At 48.9% G+C, this 24,422-nt stretch overlaps 1 protein-coding gene across 1 annotated transcript in view; it reads left to right on the top strand.

Moving 5' to 3' along the window:
- The first annotated feature begins 928 nt into the window (after positions 1–928).
- Positions 929–24,422, top strand: part of BDKRB2 (bradykinin receptor B2) — a 37,213-nt gene continuing 13,719 nt past the window's right edge. Inside the window, exon 1 of the mRNA XM_059056095.2 lies at positions 929–1,015. The gene's annotated coding sequence lies outside the window, so the exon portion shown is untranslated. The remainder of the gene's footprint in view (positions 1,016–24,422) is intronic.

The following is a 24,422-nucleotide window of genomic DNA, read 5'->3' as shown; positions in this document are numbered from 1 at the left end:
ATGTATTCACTTGTGGAGCGTGTCAGCTACCTACGTCAATACCAGAAAGAAGAAAACTAGTATTTTAGGGGTCACCTGCTATGCATCCAATCTTCACACCAAAATTTCATTTAGTTGAGAAAAGGGATGGGAAAGTGGTTAAGAACAGATTTTGGAGCCAGACTGCCTGGGTTCTGGGAGGATTAGCTGAGTTAATACATTTATGGGCTTAAAAAAAGCTCCTGCCACGGGGCTTCCCTGGTGGTGCGGTGGTTGAGAGCCCGCCTGCCGATGCAGGGGACGCGGGTTCGTGCCCCGGTCCGGGAAGATCCCACAGGCCGCAGAGCGGCTGGGCCCGTGAGCCATGGCCGCTGCGCCTGCGCGTCCGGAGCCTGTGCTCCGCAACGGGAGAGGCCACGACAGTGAGAGGCCCGCGCAACGCAAAAAAAAAAAAAAAAAAGCGCCTGCCACAGTAAAAGTTACATACATGTCAGGACTGTTACGAACCCCCACTTCTCCCCTCTCTGAAATTTGTCGCCATCAGCTGCAGTTCAGAATTCAGAGAGGTTAAGTCACCCGCCCGAGGTTTTTCTCCACTGGGACTGAAATCCAGGCTGACTTGGAGCCCAGAGCACGCTTACCAATCCGAGCCTCTCAAGGGCAGCCTGTCTACACAAGAGAACCCTCCGCGGACTAGCCTGAGAATCATGCATTCAGCTCGCCCGGCCCCCCAGGCTCGGAGGGCGGCCGGAGCCCTGGGCAGATGCAGCCACCCGCTGGCCTCTGTAGGTCTGGGTTCTAGAAACTGCAGCCAGCCTGGCTGGGGCCGGCGCGGGGCCGGCGCTGGAGCTCTGGCCTAGGCTGGAGGTGGAGGGAGGAAGTGCCCCGGAGGGTGATGACATCACAGCCCAGCCCTTGAAAGATGATCTGTTCCCGCCGCCACACTCCAGCTCAGCTCCGGAGGCTCCTCGGAGCCCTCAGGCAGCCCCGCTGGACCAGGGAGCTACGAAGTACCCGCGTTTGTGCTCCGGACAAGGTGGGTGCCGGGCAGGGGCTGGTCCAGCCGCCGCACCTTCTCGGGGAAGGACAGGCAGACGGAGCACAGAGGGAGAGCGGGCAGATGGGTGACATGGGGGCTGATTCCCAGGCTGGGTGAGAAGTTTTCCTCAGGCCCTGGGGAGTTTGGGAAATTTCCCTTCCTTCCCTACAGGTGACAAGAAGGGCTCCCAGCAAGAGAAATGTTCTTGTTTGCTGTCGGTTTGTCTTCTCCCCGAATGGAGGAGACAGACGGGCAGGTGTGTATTTATGTGAGCCATTTAGTGACCTGACTTTTATAGACTTTGGGTGGATTCCCGCACTAAAGCAGAGAGGGTGGTGGAGCAGGAAAGGTGTGGGGTTTAGACTCAAGAATCGGGCTTTTCACTCATAGCCCTACTGCTCATTGGCCCTGTGTGACCCTGGACAAGTGACTTAACCTCTCTGAGCCTCAGTTTCTCGTCTGCAAAGTACCCTGCTCACCTGCTTCCCGGGGCGGCTGGAGTTAATCAGACCACAGGCGGAAGGGGTTTTGTAAACGATGGCTGGTGTGCACTGGGGAGGTTGTGGTGATAACTCAGACAAGCTTCGCACCCCTCTCGTCTGGTCCTGGCTGTCGACGACGGAGGGAGACGACAGTTTGTTTGTTCAGAGCGTGGGCTTTGCATCCAGCCCTGGTTTGGCACCAAGCTCCGCTCTCATCCCCTGGGTAATGTTTTTGAGTCCGTTTTTTTTCCCCCCAGTTTCCTGAGCCAGAAAGCTGACCTGGCAGGATGGGGGGGCAAAGACAGAAATGGGCTGATGAAGCGAAGTGTCACATGCGTAGGAGGTGCTCAGTAGATCGTAGCCGTTATCAGAGCTGCCGAGGGCAGGTAGTTTCCCGGAGTGGAGTGTGAGGTGGGAGCTGCTCTCTCAGGCAGGTGAGGATGTGACTCCTTGAGTCAGGCTGCCTGGGGCTCCCACCAGTCCACGGGAAGTGGGGGCTCTGGCCCAGCAGTGGGCCCCCAGGGCCAAGCTGCCTCTTATTCCTTCTCTCAGTGGGTGGCTGGGGGCAGGGCGAGCGACCCCCCCAGGACACTGTCCACCCTCCTTATCTGGAGGAAAACTGTTCTGTGTCCTTCTGGGCCCTGGCAGCAGTCGGGGTGAAGAGGACATTCCACAATAGGAGCCCCACAAGCTTGAAGGAAGAGCTCCCTGTTTTTCTGCTGTTCAGGACAGGAGTCAAACAGGGGGTGGGGCAGAGCCAGGAGAAGGGGTTTTGGAGACCCCTGCAAATGCAGGCTCCCGTGCTGGCCCCACAGGCAGGACCCCAGGGTCGCACCCCAGCTCTGCCGGGAACTCACGAAGCCCCTGCAGCCACGCGCTCCGAGGCCATCACAGAACAGGTGAGGAAACGGAGTCTCCGAGCCAGACGTAACTGAGCAAAGCTCTCTGCTCAGGGTCCGGGGAAGGCCTCGACCTCTCTGGGACTCAGGTCTGTCACTTATAAGCAGGGGAACATTCCGAGGATTGACGAATGGTGAGACTAGGAACGTGGGATTAGCCCCAACTGGAGACATGCTGGCCAACGGCACCAAGCAGGGGAAAGAGCCGTGCCACGTGGTCTCTGCTAACCCAGCGACCGCGTCTGGATAAAAAGTTCAGAGGGGGTCCGAGGGTAACACTAATGGCTGCCTTTCTGGCCTGTGCAGCCTTGGGGTCAGAGAGGGCACTGGAGATTGCCCTGCTGACCCGTCAGGGGATTCTGGTTTTCAAAATCAAAGTAGGGATCACGTCTGTCCATTCACAGCTGGCTCGCCTGCACGGAGGACTGTGCCTTCCATATAGTGGGCACAGGTCAGTGTTTGCTGAATGACTGAATGGTAGATGGGTGGGTGGATGGCTGGATGGGTGGATGGATGAATAAATGAATACTGGTCACTTGGCAGGCACTAAAAGCACACAGAGCATATGACTACGTGAAAGAAGCCAATCTGAAAAGACTACGTACTGTAGGATTAAAAGACAGAACTATGGAGACAGTGAAAAAAATCAGTGGTTGCCAAAGCTGGGGGGAGGGGGGAATGAGCACACAGAGCACAGAAGATTTTCAGGGCAGTGGAACTACTCTGTATGAAGCTGCAATGGTGGATGCATGTCATTGTACATTTGCCCAAACCCACAGAATGTACGACATCAAGAGTGAACCCTAATGGAAACCGTGGACTTCGGCGATATGCTATGTCAGTGTAGGTCCATCGATTGTAAGAACTCAGCACTCTGGTGCAGGATGTTGATAAGTGGGGAAGGCTGTGCACATGTGGGGTAGGAGGTATATGGGAACTCTCTGTACTTTCTGCTCAATTTTTCTGTGAACCTGAAATTGCTTTACAGTTAAAGTCCAATTTTTTTTTAAAGCACACAGTGCAGGACTGTGTGTTCAGGATTCAGAAGGCACTTAGGGTATCCCAGAGCCAGGAATCGAATGATCAGAACTTCCTAAGACTTGATACCAAGACTGAGTACATCACTTCCAACACCCACCCGGCCCAGGAATCCCCTGACTTCTTTGTGCACATGCTTCCAGGAACAGGGAGGTCACTATGGTACAAGACAGCCTGCTCCAGCTCGAGAGGGTTGTACTGTCAAGAAGTCCTTCCTTAGACTGAAGCTAAATCCCTCCCCCACTGAGCATTGGGCCACTGTCTATCTCTTGGAGTTGGACTGTATAATTCTCATCCTATGGGTCCTCCCTGAGCAAAACTTCCACAGCTCTTCAATCAAAATATACTTTCCAGAACAGACCCAAGAAGTAAAGTATTCCTTTGACTCTGGAATCTGTAGGGTTCTATAGGCTAGGAAAATGTGAACCACTGCCAAAAAAAAATCATCACAGCACAGAGCAGGGTGGAACAAGCACAGGCTCTGCGTTCAAATTCTGACTGTTTACTGCTGGAGGAGCTCTCTGAGCCTCAGTTTTCTCAACTGTACGATGGGGATAGTCATTCTTGTTTCTGAGGAGCATGGAGAGGTTTATCTCAGATGGTGCTAGTACAGTGCAAGGGGCCAGGCTTATGACAGGTGCCCACTTAGCAGAGGGAGGGCAGCAAGGACCCGGGACTACCAGAGGTGTTGTTTGCCCTGCAGTGGGGTCACTACAGCGTGGGGGTTCCCAGGGAACAGGGTGCCCCAGCATGCCCTCACTCATATTCCTAGGCAGCACATCTGTGGGTGGCCACAGCTGGAGCCCTGTAACTTTTCCCTTGAGGGCTCAAACTTCAGATTTCCAGCCCACACTCCCCAGCGCCTCTGGGCCCCTCTGATTGCTCTGGCCAGTGGAGCTCTGGGAAGGCGGGCGCAGAGAACTGGCTTCCAGACCCCGATCCAAACTCGCTACCTGGCTGCGCCAGCTCGGCGAGGTCACTTTGCTTCTCTGAGCCTCACAAAATCAGCAGCGCCTGTGCCAGACGCCTCGTGGGGTGTTGTAAACCGTAGAGTGCCAGGCACTTGGGCAAGCCCAGCACTTCTGTGGCTGTTACTGTGCTGCCATATACCTGTGACATCGTGTTCCCTCTTCTTTCCTTTGGGTCCCCAAGTGACCATGTTCCAAGGGGGTGTGGCCTGACGGTAAGACCAGCCATGGACACACACTGCTTCAGCAAATGGCTTTCTGGGGGGAGCAAACTTGAAAGGAACTCAGGCCCTGGCCCTGCCCTAGACCCCAAAGCCACCATCCCCAGATCCCTCCTCTTAATCCCCATGGCCGAAATTCAGGGCCCCCAAACCCTGGTACCCAGGGCTGTATCACCACCCCCTCCCGTGTCATTTCAGGAACCGACAAACACACTCTCCCTGAGAACTGGGGGCCTCTGGCAGCTCCCAGCCTAGCTCCCCTGCAGGTGGATTTGGGCCTCAGGAAGCATCAAGCTGTGTCCTGCCTCTGCCACCCAACTGAAAGCCCCTCCAGGGAAAAGACTGAACCCAGCCCAGCGCATGGCACCTACTATGAATACCTATGCAGCAGGGGTGACACCCTGAGTGCAGTGTGGAGGCTTTCTGGTCCTTCCAGAGCCTCTGAGATTGCACCTTCCAGCCAAATGGGAAATTAATCGCATCAAATAATTCAAGAAAAGGAACTTCCCCACAAGTTCTAGGGAAAATTAGCTGATCAGTTAAACCAGTTCAATTCTAAACTATGGCTAACAAATTGGTTGTACTGTGATTGTGAAACTTTGTAACTGTTTAGGCAGGATACTTAAAATAGGCATAAAAATTAGGAAATAATCTGGAACAAAAATTTCTCATTATTTCAGCTAAATCTGAAACGTGAGAAGAGAAAAAGAAGGAAGGAGGAAGAGTGTGCTAAAGATTTTTTTTTAATTGAAGTATAGTTGATTTACACTAAAGATTTTATCTTAGCTGGAAGAACAGTTATTTTTCTACTCTTGACGCTAATAGATGGATACAAGTTTTAATATGTTTGTTAAAATTTTAAAGGTAACCACTAGAAGAATTCAAGAGTATATATATACATATACTCTTCAATTTTATATATATATATATAAAATTTTATATATATATATTTATATATATTATATATATATACTCTATATATACTCTCTCTATATATATATACTCTATATATATAATACTCTTCAATTTTATATATATATAAAATTATAGTATGTTATATTTGTAACATATAATTATTATAAATTATGATAAATTATCTTACATTGTATTCAACAAAGGAAATACATTCTAAGGAATATTTATAGAAATTGGTTATGTTCTAGGCCCTAAAGAAAACCTTAATATAGTCCCAGATATAAAACTCTAACTGGCTGCATTACTTGACCATACTGTAGAAATTAATATCAAATATAGAAACTAAACAACACAAATCACTTGTAAATTTTAGAAAATGCTCTTCCTCAGAACTCTCCCATCAGAGATCATGAAAACTGAAATTACACATATCTGAGACAAGATCAGTTACAAGAACACTGGTAATCAAATTTATGGGGCTTCCCTGGTGGCGCAGTGGTTGAGAGTCCGCCTGCCGATGCAGGGGACACGGGTTCGTGCCCCGGTCCGGGAAGATCCCACGTGCCGCGGAGCGCCAGGGCCCGCGAACCATGGCCGCTGAGCCTGCGCGTCTGCAGCCTGCGCTCCGCAATGGGAGAGGCCACGGCAGTGAGAGGCCTGTGTACCGCAAAAAAAAAAAAAAAAAAATTATGGGATACAGACAAAGCCATACTCATAGTTGAACTCATGTTAACTTAATAATAATTATGATGATGATGATTATATTATTGTTTATAGAGATTGCAAGTAAATGAATAAAATGTTCAGTTCAAGAAGCTGGATGGACAAAAAAAGTAGAAGAAAGAACAAAAGAAAGAAAGAAAAAGAAGTAGAAGAAAGAACAATGATGACAACACAAAATGATTAATTAGAAAGGAAAAAAACGTTCATATCAGTATCCCATCTAAGGAAAAACCAAAAGCTGGCTCTTTGAAAATAGGGAAGGGGAAGGAAATATTAGGAAGAGATCCGCGCTCTGCGGAGAATTAGAATCAGTGGCCGAGACAGGCGGTGATGAGCGGCCAGTCGGGGCCCAGCATCGCAGCCTTTCCAGGCCGTGGGAGGGAGGATCCGCCCGGTTGGGGGTTTCTGTTGGCCCCATGAAGGCCTTCTTTCCATACTGGCCTCCTGTTCCCTGGGAGGCTCCCATGTCCCTGAAGGTAGGAGAGCAGAGCTCAAAGCCCTGCCCCCCGCCAGGACCTGGGCCTGGGATCCCATCATCTCTGCTTCGACCTTTTACACCTAAGCCTCCATCAGAGCCCGCGAACCAACAGGCTCACAGATGTGCTAAGTATTTAGCCACCAGCATTTTTTAAAAGAGTCAATATTTTTAAAGTGGGGTATTTCACATACAAATTCAGCTTCCCAGCTTCTCTAAGAATGCAGCCGGCTCTGGCGAGGCTGAAAGTTAAGGCCCCGCCTGGCCACGCACAGCTCTCTAGGTCAGACCTCGGCCGTCGGCGTGCCCACCCCACCCCCAGCGCCAGCATTTGCTCTCACCTCCAGCACCCCACTTTAATGGGCCCCTGTGGGCATTTGAACTTGAGGCCCTGCTTGGCACGTTGAGAGGTGCAGGACTGGTGAAGGCCACAGAGGCGGAGCTGAGCTGGTTACGACTGGGAGAAAGATCTTTCCGAGCAGATTTACAGGGGCAGCCTCTCCCCCACACAGCCCCACGTAAGGGAGGGCCAAGGCAGCCCCTCCCCACGCCAGCCTCTGGGGGCTGAACTCTAAAATGGGCCTGTGATGCTGCTGCAGAGTGCCTTAGTGATGGAGCACTTCCCAGGCCTAAAGCAGGAACACCCAGCTGTGGAGCTGAGACCATATTAGAGGGCTCGACTCTTGCAAACAGAGAGGGGAAAGAGCTGGTGTGAAACAGGAAAATCTGAACTACCCAGGATCCTAAGCATACGATCCTCTCCAGTGCCTCTGAGCCTTCGTTCATGCTGTTCCCATGCCTCTGATGATTTTCCACACCTTCCTCAAGCTTCTTCTCCTACTCAGCCTTTGAGATGAAGGGGTTCATTCTTCCAGGAAGCCTTCTACACCCCTTCCCAGAAGCTCGGTCCCGCCTCGGTGCCCCGCAACTGCCTTTGGCCCCTCAGTGACAGCACTGGCCATGCTGTGCTGGCATCCCCTGTGTGTTTGCCTCTCCTGCAGCCTGTGAGCCCCCTCAAAGGCCAGGGCCTCATCTTACCCCTATGTCCATCCCCAGCCTGGTCCCAAGGGGACCTGCAGCACCCTCCTGGCTCCTAGGGCCTGTACCCTGGTAGGCTCAGCAGGCCTCCCGGGAGGTCGGACTCTGCAGTGACAACAGGAAGGGCATTCCCTGAGTGTGGCCTCTGGCATCCTGGAGAGAGCAGGTGTTCCAAGGAAGCTTCTCTGTCACTGCAGACTAACAGTTGGGGGGCAGGTTTCCAGGCTTCCGTTCTGTGGGTCTTGCCATGCCCCCATGTCCTAAAGGCTCTGGGGCTCAGATGAGACTTCTGAGCCCACCAGCTCTAAGCCCGGGTGCCTTCCCCAAGGGAATGGGGTCCGAACCCAGGGGGTCCCGTGGCAGCCACTGGTGGGCCTGTATCACTCTGCAAAGTCCCTTCTTTGGGACCCTGAGTGCCAGCTTCTCCGAAGGTGGCCTCCAGCCAGTTCCGGTCCCCGGGCAGAGGCCGTGGTGGAGGACACCAGCTTCGTCCATCAACCCAGCATCCTGATCGAGGCTTGGCCAACTGCTTGCTGAGTAACACAGGGCAGGTCGCTGACCGGCCTGAGCCCCTCCCTTCCCACCTGCATCAGGGGATCAAGACCACCGTCCGCAGCCTTTGTGCAGCTGACACAGCAGGACCGTGTGTGAAAGTGCCCACACGGCGCAGGGCCCGCTCATTCCCTCCTTTCTGAACCACTCAGGAGAGAATCTCTGGCCTCCCAGCTCGGAGGCTCCTGCCCATGAGGAGTGCGGAGCCTGTGGGAGAGACAGGCGAGGGCCTGGGAGACTTGGACTCAGCACCCTGCCCCTGTGACCCCAGGGACCAGCCCAGAGGACCCGGGACGGTCACGTCCTCTGCTTGTCCTGAGCCTCCTGGATCCAGAGCCAAATGGCAGGATCTCCACCTTCCCCTTCCCGGGCCTCTGTGTGCCAGCCTGCCCCCCCCACACACACACACCCCACATACCACACACTCACACACACACATATACACACAAAACACAGACACATACACACAAATACACCACACACATCTCACACACACACACACACACACTGCATACCACACACACACAATACACACACATAAACACACACAACACATACACACAAATACACACACTGCATACCACACACTCACACACACATACACACACATACACCACACACACACCGCATACCACACACTCACACACACACATATACACACACAACACAGACACATACACACAAATACACCACACACATCTCACACACACACACACACACTGCATACCACACACACACACATACACACACATAAACACACACAACACATACACACAAATACACCAAACACACACTGCATACCACACGCTCACACACACACACATACACCACACACACACATAAACACACACAACACAGACACATGCACACAAATACACCACACACATCTCACACACACACACACACTGCATACCACACGCTCACACACACACACCACATACCACACACACACACACACTGCATACCACACACACATACACACACATAAACACACACAAAACACACACAAATACACCACACACACACTGCATACCACACACTCACACACACACAAAACACAGACACATACACACATGTACACACATACACACACGTACACACAAATACACCACACACACCCCCACACACATCTCACACACATATACACATGTACACACACAGACACACACCACTACCTCTCTGCTGCCTGCATGTCCCCATAACCGTCTTGTGACATTTATGCTCTCTGAATTGTCATTGTGGGCAGGGTTCAAGTTCTCTCCCAGGAGGGTCCTAGACCTAGAAAGCAGAGGGCGGGTCTAAACGGGGAAGGACATGCGGTGGGACAGACCAGGCGGGAGCCCACCCAGGGCCCCAAGAGTATATATCTCGGCCCTACCCTGGGCACCCTCTCCCTCAGAACTCTGCTAAAGCTGCTAAGCGGGGATGCTTTCCCCCAAGCGCGGACACAATGCTCTCTAGAGGTGACAGAGCTGGTCAGAGGCGGGGCTAGGATTAGGACCTGGTCTGGTTCCCCCACGAGGATGCCATGGCTCCCTGGATGGGCAAAGATGTCAGGGTGGGCATCAGGAGGTGCGCTCGGGCCGGCGGCAGCGAGGAGACCAGCCCTGCCACTGTGGGGGAGGGAGCAGGTAGGGAAGCGAAAGGGGGGCCAGGACTGGAGATGCTGGGGGAGCCCGGGCCTTCCCACTCTGGGCCATCATCCTGAAGCCCCAGCTGGGCGCTGACTGCCCTAACTGGGCCACCTTGCGTGTCCCCAGCGGTGTACACGTGTGTTTACTGCAAAAATAAATCACAGCCATGGGGACTTTCAAGTGGCCTGGGGAATTTCTTCCAAGAGCGTGTGTGGGCCATGGTGGCCGTGGCTGAGGGGGTGGAGGTGGGCCCCCTGGGGCGGTCACTGCACAGGACACGCCTGGATCTGGGGTGCCGTGGAGGCAACAAAAAAGGGAGCTGAGGGCTAATGAGGTCCTGATGGCCGGGGCTGATCCCGCTGGGCCCTCGCCACAACCCACGGGCAGGAGATGACGATTCTAGTCCTGCAAGTGGGGGGACCCAGGCCCAGAGAGGCAGCCACTGGCTCAGTCACACTGTGCTAATGGCATCCGGTTGCCTGCAGAGTGACGCTACCTCCCAGCCTTTTTCGTTTTGCTACAGGTTTGCCTCAAGGGCCAGCACTGGCCTGACTGGGGATGACCTGAGAGGGTGGTGAGGACAGGCAGCCAGGTAACCCAGAGGCGGGGGAACGGGGGAAAGCGGCAGGCAACACACGAAGGAAGGAAAATCAGGCTGGCTTCAGCTTTGCCACAGCAGCAAATACACCGAATCCAACAGAGGAGCGTCTCCAGACTCAGGAGAGAAGCAGGCTGTGACAGCAAATGGTCTCCGTGAGTGAAGGCGGCCGAAAGACATGCTGGATGTGAAAGGGCTCAGAGAACACGCCATCCTTGCAACCATCGTGAAAAAAAATCCCTCAACGACGAAACCCAGGCGACAGAGACATGAGTCAAAATGAAGAACAGAGGCTAGGGAAGGATTTTTGGTTCATTGGGACCCCAAATGTAAAATATCAGGCTGAATCCTGTGACAAGAAGTGGCTTTTGAGTCCAGCAGGAAAGCCCACCTTCCCAGAGTCTCTCTCAGCAGCTCCCCGCCTGGTTGCACTTTCTTGGGTTCTTAGAAGCCCACTGACTCCACCTGCTTGATACTGACCAGGGTTCTTGGCCTTCCCCAAGCAATAGAAATTGACTAGAGGCCAGACCAGAAATTCAGGCAAGACTTATTGGGGCCCCTGCTGCGTGGGTGGGAGGGGGTGCGTGAAAACTACTAACAGTTTCCCTTGCTTGGCCCCCGGGGAGGGGCGAGCTTGTTCCTAATATGGGGTGAGGGTAGGGGTGTGTCCAGGGATGCAGCCAGAGGGGTGGCTTAGGTGTTTTGCCCACCCCTCTGGTGGCGTTGAGTGCAGGGGGCATGCGTAGTACACCTCTTTTGCTTGTGACCACCGCTTTTGCTTGCGACACCCTGTTTCTGCTCCCAGCTCTTCAGAAGTGGCAGTTGGGGTTTTTTTGGTCTTTTTGTATCTTTCTGTCTGTAATTTGCCCCAGCTGCACATGCACACAGTTTTATTTTTAGTCCCTTATAATTTCTTTGTAATTTGTAGTTGGAGGAGATGTTTGTCCAGGTGCAAGCACTGCAGCACTGCAGCAAAGGGTCCCAAGTCCCAGCCTGTTTCATGCTCAGGACTGGTGGTTGGGTAAGACAGGAAATCATTGAAGAAACAACTCATAAATACACTCAACATTTCGTTTTATGTGAAAACATGATGATGCATTGATTTACCAGTTTTTAAGTAAGCAAGGCCTTTTCTTTGAGCGTGAGCTGGCTGATTATCTTTCTTCCACAAGCTAACCCATCATTCATTCTCTATTTTGAAAAAAATAGGAGAGAACACTTGGCTTATTTAAATAGTTTCATTCCAAAAGCAATCAATGTTCTTCATAGAAAATGTGAAGGCTACTACAAAGAATAAAGAAAACACAAAAGCAACACAGGATCCCACTGGTCAAACGCAACCACCACTAGTAATAATTTGGTATTTTGCCTTCCAGATTTTTTCCTGCTGTGTTTGTTATGCATAAGATTTAGTGCCCAGCTTTTTTTCCCCACCTGGCCTGATATCAGAAGTATTCTCTCTCTTTTGGTGAACTCTTTGGAGCGTCATTTTTCACGTATAAAATTTAATCAGCCCCCTGGTCCAAAAAGTTTTGGTTGTTTCTTATTTCCCTAATCGAAGGACAGGAGGCTTTCCCTGTCCTTTTGATTGTTTTCAGAAATACCAAGTGAAAAGTAAAGGGCATTTTCTTTTAGGTTCTTGATTTGCTTCGTTGAATTATCCCCAAATCAAATGTTCTGGAGACAGGTTTGAGAGCCAGTCAACCCTCTCTGCCTGACCCTATTCGGAGAAGACCATTGAAGCTGTCATCTGCCTGCCTCCCCACTTCAGTGTGTGACAGGCCCATTAAACATTTGCAAACCAGATTGTTTTAATGTGGTCTTGGCTCCGAGGGTTCCTGAGGAATCAGGTCCAGGCAGCCAGGGGCCCGAGGCAGTGGACTTGGCATCTCACCAGATGCAAACTCCTACTAAGAGTGATCCCTCACTGAGTGGCTACGAGTGACCTGTCCCATTCCACTGATAAGGAAACTGAGGCGCTGAGAGGTTCAGGGACCTGGCAGTGAGCAGAGGCACAGAACTGTTGCCCTGGGTCCCCTGGGTGGGCTCCACGCTGGGTGTGTGGGAAGGTGAGCCGCTGGGGTGTGGCCTCCGTCTAGCACAGTCTCCCCGTGGGCCGGGGACGCCATCTCCCAGGCTTTTCCTTCTGCTTTTTTAAAACTGAAATACGCGGGGACTAGGCAGCTCGTGGCGTCAGAAATGCCCCTCCATCCCGGCTCAAGAAGTTGGAATTTTCTGCTGCTTTAGCACTGAGATGATAACCCCTGGGACCCTGCGCCCACAAGCAGGGTCTGCGGAGGTCTCAGAGCCCCGGGCCAGGACACACAACCCCTTGTGCCAGCTGAGCTGCAAACCAGGGTCCCTCTGTAGGGTTATATAATAGAGATAATAGCACCCTCCACACCCCGCCACTGCTCCTCTCCCCCTCCCACAAGGAGAACGCAGCCTAGTGCGTGGTAGAATAAGTGCAGATGTTGGGTGGTCTGAGGCCAAACCCTGCTTCACAGCTGGGTGGCCTTTTGAGGGTTAGTGACCTCGCTGAAGTTCATTTTTCTCCCTGAAATCAGATGGTGTCTTACCCGGTGTACACTTCCTATGGTGTTCGTGGAGAATTAAGGGAGATAGGGTCTGTGAATCTACTGACATACGATGGGCAATTGCAGTACCTTCCTATCATACAAATTTAATATATGTGTCTCAAACCAGAAAGGCCAAGGGGCAGGGGAGCCATGCGTTGGATGGGACAGCTATATATAGTCCTTGGGCTAAATCCATAGAATTTAAGGAATCTTGGTCCAAATACACCAAAAACACTGCCCAGACTTTACTTGAATACTTCCAATGACAGGGAACTGACTACTGCTAATAGCAATGCAATTCAGCAAACATTCAACAAGCAGTTACGTTGCCAGGACTTCAGATTCAGAGAAGCAAAGACTGTCCTGTGCTTGAGCGATTGACAGTGTGGCAGTCAGATGCGTGTAAAGAGAAAGAAAATTGCACGTGTGTGTGTGTGTGTGTGTGCATGTGGGAACACCAATGGCTGGAATATGTATTAAGAGGAAGTCACTACAGTGGGGAGACCCACCCCAGCACCAGAATGCACAGATTTAGAAAGCTGCTAATCACAGACCGTCACAGTGGGAAGGACCTTACAAAATCATCTGTGTAATCACCCCCCTGCTTGCCCTACAGATGAGGAAACTGAGGCCCAGAGAGGGAAAGCCACCTGCTCAAAGGCACAGGCTGAGTCAGCGGCCCAGGGGGTAGGTCTAATAATAGTAATACTAACAATAGCAAAAGCAACTCTGACGGCAGCTACCGTGGGGGGGCCCCAGCTCCGTGCCAGCCCCGGGGCTCAGCATCTGAGAGCACCAGCTCGTTTCAGCCCCAGACAACACGGAGGGGGACACGCTACCGCTATCCCCGCCTTGCAGATGAGGACGCCGAGGTTCAGAGGGAGGTGGGGAGCTGGGGGTCAAGCCAGGTCTAACTGTCACCTCCCAGCCTTCCCACTTCCTGGCCCCAGGCTGATATTTGGGAGCCCCGAGGGGACAGCCTCGTAGCTGGGGGCCGGGGGTCAGGAGCGGCTCAGGAGCGGGGTTTGCCTGATGCACTCGACCACAATCAACTTTGGCTATTCTTTGGTTCTTGTCGTCTCTCTGGTAGCTCTGGGAGTTGTCACCTGGGTGCCCACCTAGGAGTCTGTGACGTGGATACATCACTTTGCTGAGCCTCTGTTGCCTTGCCTATAAAATAGGCATCACATCCCCTGGCAGGACAATTATGTGAGGATCAGGGAAAGAACTGCTGATCAGGGTGCAAACCTCCCTGTCATAAACTGTAAAGTGCGGTGCACAGTGCCACTGAGTAACCAGCATCGTGGGGTTCTGTGCAGAGGGGTAGGGTCGGGACCCTCATGCATGACTAGGGACAGGCCACCTCCCTCTTAGAGCTTTAGTTTCCTCACGGTTAATATAGGGTGGGACTAAAAAAATCTCTAAATGGCGAGATTCTCCCAGCTCGAAAATTCCGTGGCCCTAACACATCTGGGGTACTTGGCAGTTTACAAAGAACTTTTGTATCTGCAACCCCTGAGTTCGAATCCTACCACATTCCCACTCACTTAATAGCCGATGACCTTGGCCAAGGCCCTTTACCTAAACTTGGACAAGCCCCTCCTGGAGGCGGAGCCTGTTTTGTTTTGTTTTTTTCTCTGACAAGTTTTTTACTCATATTTTGCTACAATCTAACAGTCTTTTGAATAAGACAAAACATGCCTTAAAACGTGTAACAGTCCCATACTAACAAGTATATAGCAGTGTTCATTCTTCCCCTTGAGTAACAGACTTTGGTTGACTTGCTCCTTAAGCCTTTCAAGTGATAGATTCCCTTATTTTCTTGCCATTTATTTAAAGAAAGTAGGTCTTTTGTCTAATAGCTTCTAGGTCTGGCTGACTGCATCGTTTCGGTGGTTAATGTGTTCCCTTGTCTCCAGTTTTCTGTAAACTGGTAGTTAGGTCTACAGTCTTGATCAGATTCCAGCTTTTTTTTTGTGAGACTTCATTGACGGCATGGGGCTGTCCATCAGAGGCATGTAATGTCTCTTCAGTGATTCTAGCAGCCATTGATCAGAGTCTAGATCCATTTTCTTTTTTTTAAAAAAACATCTTTATTGGAGTATAATTGCTTTACAATGGTGTGTTAGTTTCTGCTTTACAACAAAGTGAATCAGTTATACATATACACATGTTCCCATATCTCTTCCCTCTTGCGTCTCCCTCCCTCCCACCCTCCCTATCCCACCCCTCTAGGTGGTCACAAACCACCTAGCTGATCTCCGTGTGCTATGCGGCTGCTTCCCACTAGCTATCCACCCTACGTTTGGTAGTGTATATATGTCCATGCCACTCTCTCACTTTGTCCCAGCTTACCCTTCCCCCTCCCCATATCCTCAAGGCCATGCTCTAGTAGGTCTGTGTTTTATTCCCGTCCTACCACTAATCTCTTCATGACATTTTTTTTCTTAGATTCCATATATATGTGTTAGCATACAGTATTTGTTTTTCTCCTTCTGACTTACTTCACTCTGTATGACAGACTCCAGGTCCATCCACCTCACTACAAATAATTCAGTTTCATTTCTTTTTATGGCTGAGTAATATTCCATTGTATATATGTGCCACAGCTTCTTTATCCATTCATCTGTTGATGGACACTTAGGTTGCTTCCATGTCCTGGCTATTGTAAATAGAGCTGCAATGAACATTTTGGTACATGACTCTTTTTGAATTATGGTTTTCTCAGGGTATATGCCCAATAGTGGGATTGCTGGGTCATATGGTAGTTCTATTTGTAGTTTTTTAAGGAAGCTCCATGCTGTTCTCCATAGTGGCTGTATCAATGTACATTCCCACCAGCAGTGCAAGAGTGTTCCCTTTTCTCCACACCCTCTCCAGCATTTATTGTTTCTAGATTTTTTGATGATGGCCATTCTTTCATGTGTTTGTTGGCAATCTGTATATCTTCTTTGGAGAAATGTGTATTTAGGTCTTCTGCCCATTTTTGGGTTGGGTTGTTTGTTTTTTTGTTATTGAGCTGCATGAGTTGCTTATAAATTTTGGAGATTAATCCTTTGTCAGTTGCTTCATTTGCAACTATTTTCTCCCATTCTGAGGGTTGTCTTTTGGTCTTGTTTATGGCATCCTTTGCTATGCAAAAGCTTTTAAGTTTTATTAGGTCCCATTTGTTTATTTTTGTTTTTATTTCCATTTCTCTAGGAGGTGGGTCAAAAAGAATCTTGCTGTGATTTATGTCATAGAGTGTTCTGCCTATGTTTTCCTCTACGAGTTTGATAGTGTCTGGCCTTACATTTAGGTCTTTAACCCATTTTGAGTTTATTTTTGTGTGTGGTGTTAGGGAGTGTTCTAATTTCATACTTTTACAGGTAGCTGTCCAGTTTTCCCAGCACCACTTATTGAAGAGGCTGTCTTTTCTCCACTGTATATCCTTCCCTCCTTTATCAAAGATATGGTGACCATATGTGTGTAGGTTTATCTCTGGGCTTTCTATCCTGTTTCATTGATCTATATTTCTGTTTTTGTGCCAGTACCATACTGTCTTGATTACTGTAGCCTTGTAGTATAGTCTGAAGTCAGGGAGCCTGATTCCTCCAGCTCCATTTTTCGTTCTCAAGATTGCTTTGGCTATTCAGGGTCTTTTGTGTTTCCATACAAATTGTGAAATTTTTTGTTCTAGTTCTGTGAAAAATGCCAGTGGTAGTTTGATAGGGATTGCATTGAATCTGTAGATTGCTTTGGGTAGTAGAGTCATTTTCACAATGTTGATTCTTCCAATCCAAGAACATGGTATATCTCTCCATCTATTTGTATCATCTTTAATTTCTTTCATCAGTGTCTTATAATTTTCTGCATACAGGTCTTTTGTCTCCTTAGATAGGTTTATTCCTAGATATTTTATTCTTTTTGTTGCAATGGTAAATGGGAGTGTTTTCTTAATTTCACTCTCAGATATTTCATCATTAGTGTGTAAGAATGCCAGAGATTTCTGTGCATTAATTTGGTATCCTGCTACTTTACCAAATTCATTGATTAGCTCTAGTAGTTTTCTGGTGGCATCTTTAGGATTCTCTATGTATAGTATCATGTCATCTGCAAACAGTGACAGCTTTACTTCTCCTTTTCCGATTTGGATTCCCTTTATTTCTTTTTCTTCTCTGATTGCTGTGGTAAAACTTCCAGAACTATGTTGAATAAGAGTGGTGAGAGTGCGCAACCTTGTCTTGTTCCTGATCTTAGTAGAAATGGTTTCAGTTTTTCACCACTGAGGACGATGTTGGCTGTGGGTTTGTCATATATGGCCTTTATTATGTTGAGGAAAGTTCCCTCTATGCCTACTTTCTGCAGGGTTTTTATCATAAATGGGTGTTGAATTTTGTCAAAGCTTTCTCTGCATCTATTGAGATGCTCATATGGTTTTTCTCCTTCAGTTTGTTGATATGGTGTATCACATTGATTGATTTGCATATATTGAAGAATCCTTGCATTCCTGGAATAAACCCCACGTGATCATGGTGTATGATCCTTTTAATATGCTGTTGGATTCTGTTTGCTAGTGTTTTGTTGAGGATTTTTGCATCTATGTTCATCAGTGGTATTGGCATGTAGTTTTCTTTCTTTGTGACGTCTTTGTCTGGTTCTGGTATCAGGGTGATGGTGGTGGCCTCACAGAATGAGTCTGGGCGTGTTCCTCCCTCTGCTGTTTTTTGGAAGAGTTTGAGAAGGATAGGTGTTAGCTCTTTTCTAAATGTTTGATAGAATTCATCTGTGAAGCCATCTGGTCCTGGGCTTTTGTTTGTTGGAAGATTTTTAACCACAGTTTCAATTTCAGTGCTTGTGATTGGTCTGTTCATATTTTCTATTTCTTCCCGGTTCAGTCTCGGCAGGTTGTGCATTTCTCAGAATTTGTCCATTTCTTCCAGGTTGTCCATTTTATTGGCATACAGTTGCTTGTAGTAATCTCTCATGATCTTTTGTGTTTCTGCAGTGTCCATTGTTACTTCTCCCTTTTCATTTCTAATTCTATTGATTTGAGTCTTCACCCTTTTTTTCTTGATGAGTCTGGCTAATGGTTTATCAATTTTGTTTATCTTCTCAAAGAACCAGCTTTTACTTTTATTGATCTTTGCTATTGTTTCCTTCATTTCTTTTTTCATTTATTTCTGATCTGATCTTTATGATTTCTTTCCTTCTGCTAACTTTGGGGTTTTTTTGTTCTTCTTTCTCTAATTGCTTTAGGTGCAAGTTTAGGTTGTGTATTCGAGTTGTCGGAGCCTGTTTTGTTGTTTATTAAGACAGGACAAGGCTGCGAGCCCCGCCTTTCTTACAGGACTGAGGGAAGCGCTTCTGCAGTTTCCCAGGCTGGGCTCTGCTGCTGAATTTTACTCTGCATCTGTCAAATGGGGTTAGCAATGCCTGTCTAGAGTTGTTGTAAGGATTGAGTGACTTGATGTTTGCTATGTGCTCTGAACAGAACTGGCATATGGAAGATGCTATATGCGTTGCTGTCATCATCATCATCATGATTATTCATCCTTTCCACAATACTTCCTGAGGCACCTGCCCTTGGCCAGGCCCAACACTAGCAGATGGGGATACAGTGAAGGGAAGACTGAGACATTTATTGCAGTCAGAGCCCTCCCAGCCTGGTGGGGAGACAACCAATTAAACAACCTATTTACATAAATGTACTGAGAGCCATGAGAGCACAGAAGCTAAGGGCCTCTGTGCAGTGATACTCAGAGTCCAGGAAGACCTCCCGGAGGAGGTGATGTTAAGCTAGATCTGAAGGATGACTAGGAGTTGGAAGGGCTCCTGCCCTGTGCAGCAGGGTAGGTAGGCAGGGAGGCAAGGTCCTGAGACATGGTTGCTGGGGCTCTGGGCAGGGCAAGGCAGGAATCAACTGTCACATTATCGGGAATTTCATGAGCTCAGCTGGGCTTGAAATCAGCCACAGTGGGAATATTTATAACATGGAAATTTGCAGATGCTACCAGTTAGCGCTTCCCCCCCCCTCCGATATCCAGTTGGTAACATGTGCCAGCACACCACTGCCTCTGTCTCTTCTCAATCGGCCCAAAGAAGCCCACCCTTGCCCAGAGGTCCCCAAGGGCACACAGCAGGGCAGTAGGAGCTTCTTCCCGTGAGTGCTGGTCCTGGGCTAGTCCGAGGGAACAACAGAGTGTTTATGGAAAAAATGTTTACCAGGAGCCCATCCGTGCCAGGGGCTCAACGGTGGTGAAGGTGGCATGAATGTGGCTCTCGGGGACGAGCTTTCCACGCCAGGACAAATAGTCCCAGGGTGCTGTACATCAACTACACAAGGCAGAAATGAAGGAAAAAGGAAGCTGACAGACCTTTGCTTCTCAAGAGAAGCAGAGGCTTGGGGTTGAGAGAAACCATTCAGGTCTTTCTGTCTGCCTTCTGAGGAGTTGGGAGAGATCTCACATGAGATCCTGCAGGTGGAGGTACCAACCCCAGAGCCAGAGGGCTTCCTCCACTGTTCTGCCCTCCCTCTCCCCACCCTTTTCAAGGCTACTGATACTTCACCTTCTCTGGAATCCATCCCCCTTCTTCCATTTCCTCTTCCTACACCTCCCCATCCCTCTCGCTCACCCTCCTGCATCTTCCCCTCCCTCCATCCCCCCTCCCACATCCCCTCTCCCTGGATCTCCCCTTCCCTCCCTCTCCCCCTCCCTCCTTACCTTCCTCCCTCCCTCCATGCCCCCTCCATCTCAGGCACCATCTCCTCTCCCACCTGGTTGCCACAGCCTCTGACTCCCTGCCTCCAGATTTAGCCGGCCTCCTCAACCCAGCCAGAGGGATGGTGCCAGAGTCACCCATCAACAATGTCGTGCTTTGGCTGTGTCAAGCGTCCTAGCAGAGAAGCCAAGGAAACAGAGCTGTACATGAGCGCTGCACAGTTGAGATCACCTGGTGCTCTTGGGCAGGGTCCAAATCTTCCCCAGGAATCCTCCTGTGCTCCCACCCCTGGGCATACTCCCCATCACCTGGGAGACACCTGAGGGCAGGTGCCAGCTCTTGTTTACCCCTGTCCTCACACCATAGAGACAGTGTCGTGAGGTTCCAGTGTCAAATCCCAGCTCCACCAGTTACTAGCTGTGTGACTCTACACAAGTCACTTCACCTCTCTATGCCTCTGTTTTCTCATCTATAAAGTGGGGATGGTGATAGTGCCTCCATTTAAGATAGGTGTGGATCACCTTTATTAATTCATGAGAAGCACTTAGACTACTGCTTGGCAATCAGAGTGAGACAACGGGAAATTGGAATAGTTGCCTGGATAGTTGATGCTGGTAAGGATTGATTGTTGATTTCTTTTAGATGGAATAAAGGGTATGCGATGATGCTTTTTGAAAAAAAGAGTCCTCATCTTTTAGAGATGCACCCTGAAAGATTTACAGGTTAATGATAGGCGTGCGAGATTTGCTTCAAATCATACAGAAGAGCTGGGGTGGGGTTTGGTATGGAAGAAACAAGATTGACCGTGACTTGGCAATTATTGAAGCTGGGTGGTAGGTACGTGGAGTTTCAAGATGCTAGTCTATCTACGTGTGTGCATATTCAAAACTTCCATAATAATAAGCTAAAAAACAAAATAAAAAATCAAATCTGGGGGTCTGGCCTAGACCACCTGTGTTTAAAATCCCAGCTCCACCGTGCAGGCTGTACCTCGGCTTGCCCATCTGTAAAATAGGGATGATAATAATAATAGTTCCTACATGCAGAGGTTACTCTATAATGTACTTAGAAACATGCAAACAAAGTTGCAGGCACTTCACACATTGCTGCCGGTCTTCACAACACCCTTTTCAGGGGAAGCTAAGCCCATTTTACCGAGAGGCTATGTCGGCTGCCCCAGGTCATCCATCCAGACAAAAACCAAGACACGTCCCAGGTTTGCCCGGCTCTTGCGTCCGGGCAGGAGGTGAACGCCGGAGCTGGGGACATGGGCCCAATGTTTCCCTTCCTCTCTGCTTCTCCGTTCTTGGGGGATTCCAAGCTCTGCAGATCAACTCTAGGAAATATGTACCTCTCCCACTCTTTTCTAAAAAACGTATCACACTGACAGAGCCCAGAGCTCTGGAATTCTGAAGGTTGACTCCCTGGATTCCAAGGAGATCAGCCTCCCTCCGTGGAATTGGGCAGAGGGTAGCAGTCAAGTGGCTAGGGCAAGGCTTTGTTTTGTTTGAAGTATAGTTGATTTACAATGCTGTGTTAATTTCTGCTGTACAGCAAAGCGATTCAGTTATACATATATACCCATTCTATTTCACATTCTTTTCCATTTATCACAGAATACTGAGTATAGTTCCCTGACTATTCAGTAGGACCTTGCTGCTTATCCATTCTATATATACTAGCTTGCATCTGCTAATCCCAAGCTTCCACTCCATCTCCCACCCCCCTCCCCCTTGGCAACCGCAAGTCTGTTCTCTATGTCTGTGAGTCTGTGTCTGTTTCATAGATAAGTTCATTTGTGTCATATTTTAGATTCCACATATAAGCAATATCATATGGTATTTGTTTTTCTTTTTCTGACTTATTTCACTTACTGTGATAATCTCTAGCTCCATCCACGTTGCTGCAAATGGCATTATTTTGTTCCTTTTTTATGGCTGAGTAATACTCCATTGTCTATATGTACCACATCTTCTCTATCCATTCATCTGTCCACAGACTTTTAGGTTGTTTCCATGTCTTGGCTATTGAAATAGTACTGCTATAAACAGGGGTGTATGTATCTTTTTGAATTATAGTTTTGTCCAGATACATGCCCAGGAGTGGGTTTGTTGGATCATATGGCAACTCCATTTTTAGTTGTTTGAGGAACCTCCATACTGTTTTCCATAGTGGCTTCACCAACTTACCTTCCCACCAACAGTGTAGGAAGCTTCCTCCAGCATTTGTTGTCTGTAGACTTCTTAATGATGGCCATTCTGACCAGAGTGAGGTGGTAGGTACCTCATTGTAGTTGCCTTGACTGTGGCTTTGACCTGGGCAGGCCTGACAGGGAGGGGCTAGTACCCAGGACCTGGGATCCTTGGAGGCTTCAGGGAGCCAGACAGGGAGGCAGGAGGACACCTCTGTTTCACCACGCCCAGTGAAGGTGAACTTACTAAGACTGGCTCATCCCGCCCATCTCCTTAACAGGTTTTGGGTGCCAACGAGTGAGGAGATGAACCCTGAAGATTCAGTGTGCTGACCCTATTGCCTCTGCTTGCATGCCTCTTAGAATAGGGAGCTCACTGCTTCCCCACAGCAGCTCATTTCCCCTCTAGGGACATGGTTCTACAAAGGTCTCCAGAACCACCTAGTACAATCTCTAGTACAATGAAGTCCCAGCGTTGTCAAAGCATCTATCCAAGGTCACACGTGGCACTCAGTGATGGAGGCATGACTAGAACCCAGGGCTCTGATGCCCAGAGGCTTGCACCCTTCCATGTCTTTGCTCTAGAGTCTCAGACAAGGGAGAGATCTCTGCTGGCTGAGAGGTCAAGGAAGGCTTCTCAAAGGAGGTGACGTTGGAGATGGTCCTTGAAGGATGGCACTAGGTTGTGGCTTGTGTCCAAATTCTTTTTGTCCTGCCCACCGTGCCTGTGCCCTTCCCATGATATCTCACACTGAGCATGGCAAACACTGGGGAATAGAGTTTGTTGACTGACTGACTGAATGACTGGGCAGGAAGGCCACTCCTGGGAATTGAACAGGTACCGGTCCCTTAGGAGCCAAGGGCATCTTGTGGGGACCCTGTGCAGGAAGGGATAAAACTCCACCTGCCTCAAATTTGGTGTTCACCACTCCTTCTGCACGCATCTTAGGCAGGACCCAAATCCCTTCATGCTACAAAGGAGTTTTTTCTCTGTGGTTGGCTCAGAGACTCCACGGTGTTTTCCTCCCCCATGTTTTATAAACCGGGCTGGATGGGGAGACAGGTCATGGCACACACTTGCATGTGGCCGAAGCCCCAGGTCAGCCACCCTCTCCTGCTGCCCCAGCAGGGCCAGGGCCACCCCTGGGGCCACCAGGACATTCAAGGAGCTGGAGTGTCAACGGGGAAATGAGCATCTTCAGCTCACCAAGTCCAAGCCGTTCCTGAGCAAAGGCTTTTCTGGAAAACACACTCCCGCTGGACCCTAAATGTTTTTTGCTTTACCCTCTTGCAAAGATTTCTATTTCTTCCCATTATAAATTATTTACATGCTTGTAACAGAAACCCCAGAACATACAGGAAAGTGGGAAGAGACCATCATTCTTTAAAAACGTTTTTAATTGGAGTTGAGTTGATTTACAGTATTGTGCTAGTTTCTGGTGTACAACAAAGTGATTCAGTTATATATATATATATATATATACGTATATTCTTTTTCAGATTATTTTCCATTATAGTTTATTATAAGATATTGAATATCTGTGCTATACAACAGGACCTTGTTTATCTATTTTATATATAGTGGTGTGTATCTGTTAATCCCAAACTCCTAATTTATCCCTCTCCCCTTTCCCCTTTGGTAACCATGAAGTTTGTTTTCTATGTCTGTGAATCTGTTTCTGTTTTGTAAATAAGTTCATTTGTATAATTTTTTAGATTCCACATAAAGGTGATATCGTATGATATTTGTCTTTCTCTGACTTCACTTAGTATGATAATCTCTAGGTCCGTCCATTTTGCTGCAAATGGCATTATTTCATTCTTTTTGATGGCTAATATTCAATTGTGTATATATATATATATATATATATATATATATATATATATATATATATACCACATCTTCTTTATCCATTCATCTGTCAATGAACATCTAGGTTGCTTCCATGTCCTGGCTATTGTAAATAGTGCTGCAGTGAACGTTGGGGTGCATCTGTCTTTTTGGATTAGAATTTTCTCCGGATATATGCCCAGAAGTGGGATTGCTGGATCATATGGTAACTCTATTTCTAGTTTTTTAAGGAAACTCCATACTGTGGTCCACAGTGGCTGCACCAACTTACATTCCCACCAACGGTGTAGGAGGGCTCCCTTTTCTCCACATCTTCTCCAGCGTGGATTATGTGTAGTCTTTTCTTTTTTTTTTTTTTTTTTTTTTTTTTTTTTGCGGTATGCGGGCCTCTCACTGTTGTGGCCTGTCCCATTGCGGAGCACAGGCTCCGGACGCGCAGGCCTAGTGGCCATGGCTCACGGGCTTAGTTGCTCCGCGGCATGTGGGATCTTCCCGGACCAGGGCACGAACCCGTGTCTCCTGCATCGGCAGGCGGAT

This window comes from Kogia breviceps, chromosome 3 (genome assembly GCF_026419965.1).
Source record: "Kogia breviceps isolate mKogBre1 chromosome 3, mKogBre1 haplotype 1, whole genome shotgun sequence".
Taxonomy (NCBI): domain Eukaryota; kingdom Metazoa; phylum Chordata; class Mammalia; order Artiodactyla; family Physeteridae; genus Kogia; species Kogia breviceps.
Note: the sequence above shows the minus strand (reverse complement) of the source record. Positions and strands in the feature narration are given on the sequence as shown.